This window comes from Bombus impatiens, unplaced genomic scaffold (genome assembly GCF_000188095.3).
Source record: "Bombus impatiens unplaced genomic scaffold, BIMP_2.2 scf_0577, whole genome shotgun sequence".
In the NCBI taxonomy this organism is placed as follows: domain Eukaryota; kingdom Metazoa; phylum Arthropoda; class Insecta; order Hymenoptera; family Apidae; genus Bombus; species Bombus impatiens.
In genome coordinates this window covers 147820-161596 of record NT_176996.1, presented here as the reverse complement: position 1 = coordinate 161596, position 13777 = coordinate 147820, and the positions used below count along the sequence as shown (strand labels likewise).

General features: G+C 34.6%; 1 long non-coding RNA gene across 1 annotated transcript in view; it reads left to right on the top strand.

Moving 5' to 3' along the window:
• Positions 1–13777, top strand: part of LOC112213281 — a 136500-nt gene that overhangs the window by 17529 nt on the left and 105194 nt on the right. The window contains exon 2 of the long non-coding RNA XR_004462176.1: positions 12550–12580. This is a non-coding gene — a long non-coding RNA (uncharacterized LOC112213281). The remainder of the gene's footprint in view (positions 1–12549; positions 12581–13777) is intronic.

Here is a 13777-nt window from a genome sequence, read left to right as displayed (position 1 = left end):
TTGTAAATTATTATAACGAAAGAGGAATTAATAAATATTATATAATATCAATTAATATAATGGAAATTAATATAAATGGGATCGCATAGTCGTCCATTTTAAAAGTGATGTAGGTCCGTTTATCGCCTTGAAAAAAAACATTCGTCAGTTAATTCTCAAAAAAACTATTTGTACGATGAATTTACATCTGCTTAAACATATAAAGAGGTGGACAAACTAATTGTAAGTAGAGCTTATCAGGATTTTTCAATTGATGGAAACGCAAACACCTCAGTATCTCAAAACAAAGGGAAATAGACTTACTGTTTCAAACACTTTCAAAATAAACGACTCAAGTAGAATCTTTTGATAATTTCTACGCGTAGTAAATAATAAGTAAAATCATTGAATTGTAGAAGTTTCGCATTGCACTATTCATATACTTTGGTGCTCCTTAAATATAATCACGACTGCGACAAGCTATCCTGAATCGAGTATTTTTTCCTACAAATGAAACATTTACACGATCCTCGACATCCACTTGATCCTCGAGAACATCGTACAGTGGAAAATTGAACGATCGAAAGATCTCCGCTGAGATAAGAGCCGCGGTTTGATTAAAATTCCAAATACCGATTTTAATTCTGCGAATTCGGGCTTTGCAACGACGCCGAAAGCGAGTCAAAATGATCCAATGGATACACATATATGTAGATTCCGTTATTCTTTTACCATTATTTGTGAAAAATAGATTTTCAAGCAATGTTATGCCAAGAAAAAAAAGAAATTGCACACTCGTAACATACTTGTACGATAACTGCTATGGTTGGTAAATGCATCTTGTACATGTCACTTGGTTTTACTTTGGTTTTACTGTCGCAGATTTGCCGTTTTCTAGCGTGTTTAAATTTTCATCCTCTTTCGGCTTCCGCACTTTTGGTACATCGCTGCATGAACTACAAGTTCTTCCATCTGACGATACTTTAATGTCATCATCTTCGTTTGCAGAAAATTCTGCAGACATAGAAGCCATTTGGAACAAAAATTTCCTCACTGAACTTTCTCGTAGGCTGCATTCTACAAAATGCTGCTCCGAAATACAATTTCCAAGCGCATTTTTGCGCACTATGCCTGCCATTCCGGAGTGGATACTTCTTTGTTCGTGCTACAGCGATGAGAAAGGAAACCGAACACGGTGTTGCGTCGGGTCCAAACGACACGTATCCGTGTTCGGCGGTTAGATTCCTGAAGAATAAGAAAGCTTGATTCGCACTATCGACTACGATACGGCGAAATTACGTGAGGCAGCGCAGCGGTCAAAATCACTTGCACGTAATCCAATGAGAGCATCCACAGTAGGCGGTTTGGTCGAGTCAAATGAAAATCTATCGAGCGTAACGTCCATCGGGAATGGTGGCATCGCTTTGCTAGCGATCAAGACCGCGGTCAGCAACAGTCAGCAGCAGTCGAGAAGCAAAGGAAGAGCGTTTGATTGAATTTGTACGAAATTACGGCCAACTATATGATTTCAGTCGCAAAATATTGCGATACATCTCAAGAAATGAAATTCTTAATCGGAAGCTTATCTCGATTAGAAGAAACTTTGAAATTCGGCGACGCAATTTCATTGTTTCTGATGGTTTAGTGTACATGCCGCGGTGATCGTACCTTTGACCGCTAATGTAAATCAAGTTTAAGACGATCGTAGTTTCTTTCTATATGCCTGTTTCGTCTTTTCTCTCATTTCCAAATTTCTCTCTTTTATGGTTGATTTGCAAGGACGATTTCCGCTAGTAGCAAAATTACTAATTACATTTTTTCTTTCTGCTATTAACAACAGTTTTAACTTCCTATGTAATATTATCCTCCAACTAATAATGATTTTATATCCCTTTACTGAATTAATAATTTATTACGTGTTTAAAGATACAAAAGTAAACTTTATCCTAGTAGTTTCAAAAATTAAAAGAAGCATGTATACATGACTATCGTATATCCGATGTTGAAGACTTGATTCGTAATCGATATCAAATTTTATATATCCCATACATGGGAAAGATATTGGACTCAATTTGAAGTCCATATTTCCACAAATTTTACCAAATATTTTACTGGGCTGCATATACACTAGCGGCCATAAATATCAGCTCACCTACTGATTACATTTATTTGAAAACTATAAGAAATTTTACTTTATTTAATATTACGTTATAAGGCACATGTGTCGCGAATGAAATAATTGATTTGTAATAAAATAGCCTGAAAATACAAGTAGCAAATAGCATTCAATTTATACTCTTATCACGTATCAAATATCAATAGGTGTCCCAAAGAGTTGGCAGCGTAGAAAAATGATTTTGACATTAGTCGTGATCTCAGAATTTATTTGAAGCAGGAAGCATTGTTTTTGAAATAGAGTAGAACCTCAGTTATATGAACTGAAAATCCTAAAGAAGGGACCGGGACTGTGAAATCATGATCTACATCAAGTTTTTCAAACATATCAGTATTTTGCACTTAATTTAACGTAATATACGTTCCAACCTGTAACCTTATGTAATTACTGTTATGTGTGTTATGTGTTTACTAATAACTCAAATGGTTTGACACAACCAAGAAAGGTAAATAAATAACTAAGAAATTCGTAGGAATAATATTTCTGATTCATTTTCCACGCTTATATCAAAATGATCGAGTACTTTCTAAAATTTATTAATTAATCAAATCTTAAATTCGTCCCAAGTGGATAGAAAAAGATAGAAAAAGTGGAAAAGAAAGGAGAATTATTACACGAGGTGGTAAAATATCATGCAGATATTATAAAGAAACGTAAAAATGAAAGTAGAATCAGTTTTTTTCCTCAAACGAATTCTTTCTTAGCGGCTATAGTAGATGTGGCGTAGTTGAAACGTAAAAAATAAAAAGAGCATATGAATAAATGTTTCCAAATTAGCAGCAGTGCTAAATGAAGATATGCAAGAGCGCTATATGTATAATCGTGTGCGGTGGACTACGAGGGACAAGTAGCCAGAAAAAGGTAGCCTTACATTAATTCAAAAAACAGGATAGAAGATTTTAATTTGCAAAAGAGATATATGTAAAGGAACTAAATTGGAAGATAACTTCAATTTTCTCGACAAAGATAAATATAACGTCCATAGTTGTGATAGCACGATTCCTGACGAGATATATTTAGACAATTTCGAGAATAACGTTTAAGGAAGTTTAAGGAAGAGGGCAACGCGTCACCATCGAACAAATCCATAGATTGTCCGGCAAAATAAAAATAGACGTCAACGACAAGCGTTTGATAAAGTTTGGCACGTTGGCTTGCTAATCAAAATCGAAGGGTTTTTACCGCCATCGTTTTACTCTCTACCAAAATCGTAGCTCACGGACAGGCTATTCCAGGTCAAAGTACAACAAACCATCTCAACGCTTTATCCTATTCAATCGAGAGTTCCGCGGGATAGCGTCCTAGGGCTACTACTATATACTCTATACACGTCAGACTTTCCAACAATGCCAAATACCACAACAGAAGCCGTCGCCGGCGACACGGCTATATTGGCCTCTGAACAAGATCCTCGTGAAGCTTCAAAAAAATTGCAACACCATCTCAACGAAATGGAATTCTGGCTAAGAACATGCGGAATTAAAATCAGTGCTGCGAAATTCATTCATGTCGTTTTCATCACCAGGGAATGTACACGTCCGCCAGTAAAATTAAGCAATGAAATACTTAGGCGTGAAAAGTGTGGTGGCCGATTGGAAAAAAGTCGTAATTAACGGCTTGTAACAAACTAATGTTATACAAAATTATTCTAAAATTAACGCGAAAACATCAGAACGATGGCAAAATAGAAAACTAAGATCTACAACGAATGCGGAACGACCAATTAATTATAGAAACTGACGTTTCTTCTGTCAAAGAGAAAATCGTATCAACAGCGGCTAAAAACCACTAACTTGGTCACAAGTCTGCTGGAAAAACTGAAGAGATTTCATTTTCTGCAGCTATTCTTCGGATTTAGCAATATCTGCTAAACGACGTCATCGTGCTACATCATTCGGTGTACACCGTTCATATTCGAGTCACTCTAAACCGTCACAATCAGTGTTTGTTATCAAATTTTACGTACCAGAATAGCGACCCGAAGTACAAAGCATGTGTTGTGCAAAAACGTAGAAATATTTTACGACCATTTCCTCAATCATCTGATTATTAAAATTGATAGAGAAGATTAGAGCGCGTAAATAGGAAAATCGTAATAAATTTAAATGCAGAATTGCAAAAATATCAGTTTATACGACGTCAAATATTTCAAAAGTATAATTTCTAATATGTCAGTGACAGAAGAACCTCCTAAAATATTAATGTTTCCGTAAGAACTGTTATTTCAATTTTATGTAGTAAAATGAAATATTTTTAAAAATATTTCGAATATTTTTTTTACATGAAAATTAACTATTTCTCCACTTTTAATCTATTATTTAACCCGTTACACTCCGTTGGCTCCGCTACAGGGACATTCGCAGTATGCTTTATAACTTCATTCGAGTGTAAAATGTTAAACAAGCGTACGTAATGAACAAAAAACTTGTACATTTTGTTATGTAAAAGTTATGCCGCAGCGTAACACATTACGTATTTCTTTGTTTAATATTTGTTTACTTGAAATGCGAAGCATACAAATCAAATATACATCGGTGTGGAAATATTTTTCTTATAAACTATACGCTGTAGCACGAAGCAAAAGCGGTTGCTATTAAAATACGCTAAAATACGCATTGAATATCGTTTGATACGAGTTCGCGAGATCATCGATTATTATTAGAAAAATATAGCATTAAGAAATATAGCGTTTGTGCTTTTTATTAGCTTGCCACTAAACGCAGAGGATGCTGCGAAAGACGCGAGTTTGCAGCGTTTTGAAAACGTTTGAATGTCTACTACGAGAATAAAAAATGGAGCTATCCATTTAAGAATTTTAAAATCAGCTTTACGGGATGTTCCAAGACCGTCGCAACATCAAATAGATAAAAGTGAAACATTTCGTCGCACCATTCACATTTTGGCAGATATTTGAGCGAGTCGAACATCGAGTTAATGCTTAATGTCACTTAATGTCACTGCGTTATAACACAACTATGTTATAGTCGATTGGTAGTGATCGCTTAAAAAATGATTTAAATACTGAAAATTGAAGTTTGATCTATTTTGGAAGTAGCGTTCATAGAATAAAAAGAACCGTGATTGTTCACTAGATGTTCGAAATTGTCATAACTACCTTCATAATTATCTCAGTCACAACAGAAAGATGTTCAATTTCATTTTTTACCTTTTTTTCTCAGTACTTGCATAAAAAAAGCGTTTGTTATAAAGTAATAACTTGCAATTGATAGAGGAAAAAGCGGCAAACGTAAATTATTGCAAATATTTTCTATCAAATATGCGTTAGTAACTGCGTAAAAATTTTTCTCGCGGTTAAACATCGTTGCATCAATTATTAATGTTATTATTAGTTATTGTTATAAACTTTTTTTATTCCTTCGAATTTGTTCGAAACTGTAAGGTGTAATTGTAATGGTATTAAATCGTAAATTTTATAAGGTTTAAACTTCATGAAGTTTTCATATAGACGATATTTTACGCACATTAAAAATTCATTACACGTGCATTTTTCACTGATATGTATTTTCTCGAATATTACGTCAAGTGGAACAAAAATTAGTAAGCCGAACTGCAGAACCATTAATTAGAAGTTTTCCAATCGGTAGAAAGAGGATGACGTAATGGTTGGGATATGGATTTTCCTGTAGTGATGGATTCGATTTAATCCTGGATGTACGAGTTGAAAATATTGATCAAACTCGCAGCAATTCTGCTTAATTTTCTATGTGTTAATACTAAATATTTCAAACAAGCTGCTTGATGAAATTATGAAAAAAGAAATACAAATTAATTAATCTACGCTGATATGATAGCTTGTTAAGATATTCTTACATGAACGAGTTGAAGTTTTAAATAGTAAAACCCGAAGCTGCTACATTTATGACATACATACATATTTAAATATAAACTTTCGTATGCAGCCTTTCTTATACTATAATCCATCAACTAATAATACTAATGAATCGATAATTTGAAAATTGTACGTCTTGAACTTCGCCTCTACGATTTTATAGTTTTACGATATTACGTGAAATGATATTTTTGAAACGAATATCGAGCGAATGAATGTTGCCAACAATTAAATGATTTTACGAACTTAAACGCTAATTTTAAAAAATGATTTATAAATTGCAAAATTTAATTCCTTGTTTCATCGACAAACTTGTTACTGTCATGCACGAGCAATTATTAATACCAATAACTTGCAACCTACGGCTTATAAAATTTCGTCAAGAATATTAATTGATTGGTGGAAAAGGGCTCGTGTATCGGCATAAGCACATTCATCGTTGAAGATAATTAGAAGCATAAATAAACGATGCTATTCCGCGAGGAAAGGCATGGGTAGTTGGCTTCAATTCATCGCTACTTTTGTAAGGAGGAAAATCTTCTCGTCAGATAAGAGTGGGAAGGAGTTATGAAAGAGACGAGAGGAAGAGGTGTTCCTTTCGTAGACCAACGTTGGATGATTGCCAATGAATGCTTAAACGTAAGATACCTGTTGATAATCGCGTGATGCAATGTCTACTATGTCTTACTTCATTTTACACTAGAGCCTCTTCTTCTCCATTCTACGATATTACGCTGCTATTTTATTCAATCTACCTTGCAACTTGTGACTTTAATGTTTCGGAGGAAACGTAACTTTATGACATCGTTATGCAACCGTTTCGAATGAAAATATGCCATTCAGATATTAACAGGATTAATAGTTACTTTTTTAAAATTACTCTTTAAATCTTCTTTTAAGATTTAATTCTTATCAACTAATCTAATCCACTAATTAGTAACTACCAATTACTAAATGAATATCGCCTTCTTCGAGGATATCTGTTCTATTCCTATTATCGTTTGTTGTTAAATTAAGCTAACCATTACGTACGATATACAACAGTCGAGATATTCTAATAAAAATGTATGAAAAAGTTAGCAAGCAAATTAGAATATTCAACCGAAGTCTACGATCGACACAAAAATGTTTACTTGCTGCATTTTTGCTGACGTGAAACATTCTATTGGAATATAGTGAAAAAATCTGATTCGACATGTCAAGCTTTATTTAACGATCGTAATCTAATTTCGCTGAAAAATAAAATTCTCCATATCTCGCTAAATTATAAGTATCGACATGTAATTTGATAAAAGGATGCGATAAGCGTTTGCGATGGAATCTTTGGTAAATTGGATTGTAGTCGAATGTACCTTCTGACTAGTAGCAGATGTAAATATTTCCAATGCATTCGCGCTTTGTACCGTATTAACGCACGTTCGTCACCGCTCATTTCGTATATCATTTTCTCTGTTATAACTGTTTAACAATGTTTTCAATGACACTCGTTTATATGACACTTTTTTCTCATTTTGAACTGCAAGATATAGCGGCAACGTATGGACGGAAAAAACTTGAACGCCCTGTACTTTCTGAAAACGAGTAATGAGCGTTAATGCATAAATTCCAATTAGTTAAAGCAATCGGACAGTTCTATTTAGGCAGACAGATAATTGATCGCAAACGCTTGACCGCCTATTCGTTCGGCCTGAGCTGTTTATGTGATACTCGGTTGGCCAGCTATTTTGTATCATGGCGACATTCAAGTGCGCACTTTACAAAAACAATTATGCGACACCGCGATTGGCAGACGTTCGTTTCCATGTATACGCAACGAGAACCATTAAACGACCATTTGCCGCGCAAATAATAGCTGATGCGCCGATGCACTCGTTGTACCCTTTTTTCCTTCCCCCCCCCTCTCTCTATTTCTCCCCGTTCCCTGCCTCCTATTTCTATCTCTTTCCCGCTTTCCCTTTGCCGCTGTGCGCTTCTCTGGGCAGCGCCGCCGTCGAATTTCAGATTGCGCTTTAATATCGGCGGCCGCTTAATCCGCGATGACGGTTTTTCTGGGATTTCGTCGCTTTATTACAAAAAAGCTTCGCCTGGATGGACGGCAGATGTCACGTGTGCTTTTTTTGCTGGCCACCCTGTGAACCGCTTCCACCTCTAAACCAGCCGTGTCGTAACGCCTTCGTTCGCTTCGAGTTCTCTTTAAAACGTGTTCGCGGGGCATTTCGCGTAACCGTGAAAACGACCAATTCGACGATTCGTTACTACGATTCTTAACGTTTCCCACTCGGCCTTCTTTTCCTCTGTAATCAAATACATTGTTCGCCGCACAAAACTCGTTACATTAACTTACTTTTCTATCGGAAAGTTGCAAAGTTTTGTGGAAGAAAACAATGCCAAAGAAACGACACGAAACTTCAATCGATTGATACAAACGAATCTTTTAACATTTAAATTATACATTCCTCATAGATAAAAAGTTTGCGTTATATTATCTTTACCGTTTTCAAAATAAACAGTCTGTATGTCACAAATGGACTGCAGCTCTTTTATTGTAACAAACTATGAAAATCAACTTTTATTGCCTCGGAAATAGTTGGTCCCGAGTTCACGATACACAGCTGTATACGAACTGCCATTGTTCAAAACAGTTCTGCAACTTGTACAACTCTGTAGACGGAAAATCCTCTCCTTTGAGCATCGATTCGATTTTTGGAAATAGGTAGAAGTAACAGGGAGCGAGCTTTGGCCAATAGAATGGGTGTTCAAGCACAGTGATTTTTTTATTTACTAAAAACTGCTTCGCCGTCAAAGCGTTGTCGCTGGCGCAAAATCCATCCGTTTCTTTTTCACGCGTTCTCGTCATTTTGTCAGCACTTCGATCTAGTATCGCCGATTTACCGTTTGGCTCACTCGCTGTCCACTCTGCTATCGCAATACCCTTCATGTTAAAGAAAGCCTTGAACTGTGAACGACTCATACGTGCTTTCTTCGGGCTTGGAGACGACTTGCATTGCACTGACTGTCGCCTGTGGACTTCGTCGATCTAATAAGACAGAATGATGTTAAACAAGGGCCGTTGACATCGTTCGAAGTTAAGAATTAATAGAGGACCTTTAAAAGGTCCTCTTGTGTCTCCGATGAAAGAAAAATTGTCCGTATCACTTTCCCGAGGAACAATGGGAAAGTTGTGAAAAATGAACGCAAACATGTATATGATAGAGATTACTACTATCGATATTTCAAAAGGAAAATATCGTTAGAAGAAGTGTCGCAAACAGTGGCAAGTATTTTTCCATTATATCAAAACTTAACCTGAAACTATGATACGAAAATTGACAAAATCGAATGCAAGCAATGACTCCATCCTTTTTATCTATTCGTTGTTTGTTATTTTTTGTTATTTGAATTTTTATTAATAAATACTAAGTTCTTGTGGCTCTTTACTATTTACTTTTAGTCATTTAATTTGCGTTTATGTATATTCAGTTTTGAAATAGTCCTTTTCAATATACCGAAGTTTGAAAAAATCGGAGATACCGGCCAAATTGGAAAGTATTACCGTAACGTTCAGGCTGCCTTGGGTAATACGGAACTTGGGTTAAACGGGACTCGGATAACCAACACTACACTATATGTATATGCCGCTGCTTCACTGCAGCTGGATTAGTTAGAAAAGGTTTATGTCTTTTAGCAACTGCAAGAGATGTTTTACTACTCTTTTCTTATGTAGGTTGGACTTGAGATTGCTTCTTGGGATGATATGTTGTTTTGTTTTAATACTTTCGACCAGGAATTCAATGAAACTGTTAACTTTTGTAAATAAATGTTATTTGCTGAACTTTTAGCTTCTCGATAACTTTTTTTCTTTTTTAAGCGAACAGTTTTTTACGCACAGTGAACTACCTGCCAAAACAGCTACCGTTTAGGTTGCCTCGCCAGGTTCAAATTTCGGGAAATAACGACGCGATGAATTATTTCCGGTCTCGCCACTAATTTCGCTCGAACGAGCGGATGCTAGACTTCCGTATCAGCGTCGCTTCACCTTAAGATGAAGATTTAAATCAAGTTGTTTTATCGATTTCTGTGTTGCGAGTAATGAATTTATCTTCCTCTAATTCTTTGATATAAGCAGAGGACCACGAGAGTGGAATAAAATTTGCAAGAATTAGTAGAGAAATCAGGCAGTATGCTCCGTTTCATTTAGAAGTTGGGATACCTCCGTAATTAAGTGTACGTGGTATGCACTCGCGTGTTTAGGTCTTAATTACCGGGTGCTGTTGCTTTGTATTATTCTTGGTGAGTGTATTATCCAAGAGGTAAACTGAATTGTCTTTTCGCCCTGGTAGCAGGTTTCTTCGTATGCAAACTCCAAGTGAGTTTTTAGTAGAGAGCTAATCGCAAGATCTCTTTCAACTTACTACTAATAAGTAGTTTTCGTGTCCTCGAATAGAGTTCTGATTATTCGACCTTCCTCTTTCTTCTGGAGAACACAGTTACGGTAGTTTTACTCTATGAGGTTCCCATGAACCAAATTTTTCCAGCGAATATTTGTACTTTGTTGAGAGTGTTTTGAAGCAACTGTTGCCATGTTTGGCGTACGGTGGTATTGTCTGCAGGTACAATCCATTTTACTAGATGATGATTGTTAATTCAATAACACCTAGTAGGAAAAGAATGACATTTAAAGTTGATCCCTGCGGGACTCTGATTGACACTTCATGACATTGCAACAGGTGTCCGTATACTTGAACTCGAATATGTTTGATTCTGAATTGAATTAACAGTTATATGGAAAAGGGCATGCTTCACCGATTGCAATCACCTTCAAGGTCAAGTCAACATACCGAATAACTTTTCCCTATACACGTTACATGTCATCTGGGGCTTTTTGCTTGGAACAGTGCTATATGCATATTCTACGATAGAATACGTCCTCTTGATTCGTTTGGGATAACGTTCTTAGTTAATAACAGTATGTTCCGTTTAACTAGAAATGCTCAAATATCTGAAAGAATACGAATGATACGAAAAAATATTTCAGACAAAATTTGCACGGCAATCGAGGAGGATATGCAATACTCTTCTCTACTTAACGTTCCGATAATCTTGAAACTTTGTTCATTTTGTGCTTTTAGTGCAGTTTTCTGTTGAACAGTACGTACTGTAAGTGTTGTGTCACTGTACAAGTTCAATGTATACTAAACACTGCTTAGTATTCTTAATTATTCTTTGCTATCGATTTTCTTCTTTTAAAGATATCTGTATTTGCTATTCTTATCATTGTCCCCTACAAGTTGTTCAGATTTGTATATATTTATGTTGCGTTATCATCGATGCGAGTGAATATTGGGCTGTCCTAAAAGTTTCTTTCGTTTTATAAGAAAATAATATATGCACAATATTTTTTACTTTATGTTATTTGATTGAATTACGTATGATCCATTTTGTTGTGTTAAAATAAAGACTACGACTTTTGACAGATTAGGTTTCATGTTTGTGTAAAACTATATTATTGTAAAAGAAAGACGCTTTTCAGACGATCTAATAGTTAATTTATTTGGACTAATTTAATTTGTGATTTTATGATATTTACTGCAGTTTTTCTTTTGAAATTTTCATCTGTGGCTCAATATTGAAAGATTGAAGCGTGGTTTTTGGATATTTAACGGTATTGGGAAATCGTCACTGTCATCTAGTTCAGAACGTACAGACCATTCGACTAAATCCACCACATTCCTACTATACAGTGATAAATCTACAGAGCTAAATCGACTCTTTTTCGTACTAAAGTTTGCGTTATCCCGATGTGTTAAGCAGAAGTATTTGAGTTTGGTCGATGATCAATTTGTTTTCTTGCTTCTCGTATCAGTTTTATTAGACACGGAAAAGAACCGTGGCCGTTGGAATTTCTAACGATTACGTACGTTTTAGTTAACTGGTTTATTATATTGACTATTTCTTCTGTATTGAAGTCGTATTGATTTGAAGTGCAGCCGGTCACACGAATATTCGCACGCCCTTTAAAGCTGAATAAGCTTTTTTAAAAAGCTTTTTAAAAAGTTAAAAGAATTAATTTACTAGATGATACGTAAAACATCTTTGAAAAGATTGCAATTTGTTGAAATAGCGAAGAACGAAGTAAAGATCGCTTTTTACGACTGTTTCGTCTGTCAATTTCCAACTTGCTATATATAATCATCGATAACGAAGTATTTCGTCTATTAAATTTATGACTAATAATTATTATATTCTCATTCAAAATTTTACCAATTTTATCGATTTTTATTATGGCAAACCATTCAAAGAAACAAAGTTGATCTTTATATCTCCAAAACGCTCTCGCAAAGAAAATATTGTACACATATGTATGTGTATACGAGTGCATCATAAAATATGCTGCCATTCTTCGAAACAAGTATAACAATTTTTCAAATAACGCATTATTTAGGTGTTATTCAAGTGCGCTATTTAGATAAGATAAACTACCTCGCATAATATAAGACACATCAGCCAAATTGTATAAATAAAAATATACTTATGTTTCTTACAGATTCCAGTGACTACTCAAGCTGTGATAATTGGTAAGTACTCTGTTTGAATTTAATCATGTTAATACGTACATAGTCGTAATAAAAATATATTCAAAGTATACGTAGTTGGGGTATTTATCGATATGTATGTATATATGCAGGAGATCAAGTCCTTTTATTTTTCACTTAATATTTTATAAATTAAAAAACATTTTTAATTCTTTTATTACTTTCCTTTAAAAATACATAACGTAATTAATCTATGTTATTGTCTTTGTTATTTCTCATTTAAACTTTTCGTAATTTGATTGACTAAAATCGACTTTTCTTTTCTTCAATATTTTTTAGGAAAAGATATTTCATGAAAATTTACTTAAACACGTATCTCGTGTTTTGTATATTGTTATTGTACTTTCCTTTGTCGATGTATATACTATATTATATATTATTTCTGCTATTTGCTTTCACAATTAATCTTATTTACAATCGTTCCTTTAAGTTGTAAAACTAACATAACTTCTTGAATAAGATATTGGTTTCAATCACATTCTCGTCAGGATCATTCAACATATAGCAGTAATATATTTGCATTCAAATAAGATAACATGTAAAATTAAACAAAGTTATAATTTAACGAGTTATAGATTGCATTTGGATGGTATTTTATTTTGCAAAAAACGGGATTAAAACCATTTATTTTAATTACTAACCAAACACGTACGCCTATATGTATTTCCAATTTCACACTTTACAAAATTTTCATATACAATGATGAGAATTTATTTGTAAAATCCAACAAAATATTCCGTTTTATATTTTATATTCGTGCATTCTCCTTCTCGTCATCATATTTTATATGCACTTCATATGCAAATAGGAATTATGCGGAATTATGATTTAAAAACGTTGTGCTCTTTGATTACATCACGATTAATCTAAGAACTTGTGCGCAGTTTCGAGTATTAATTAGTACCTTATACGCGAATTGTAGAACAATTTTCAGGCCAATTCGCATTTGTTAACGATATTAGCGGTGGTAATTAGCGGCGATGATGTGAGAAGAAAGAGACGTGGCTGTTAAATTTAGCAAAACAACGAGAGGTCTTTCAGAAAGTAGAAAACTCTTGAAACCTGGTTTTCAAAGTTCCTTTGATCTGGTATTTGTTGCAAGAGTAATTGATGAAAATTTTTGATCGAGTAATTGAATTGATCGAGAATCAAAGTTCTTTCATCGGTTAACAGCTAAAT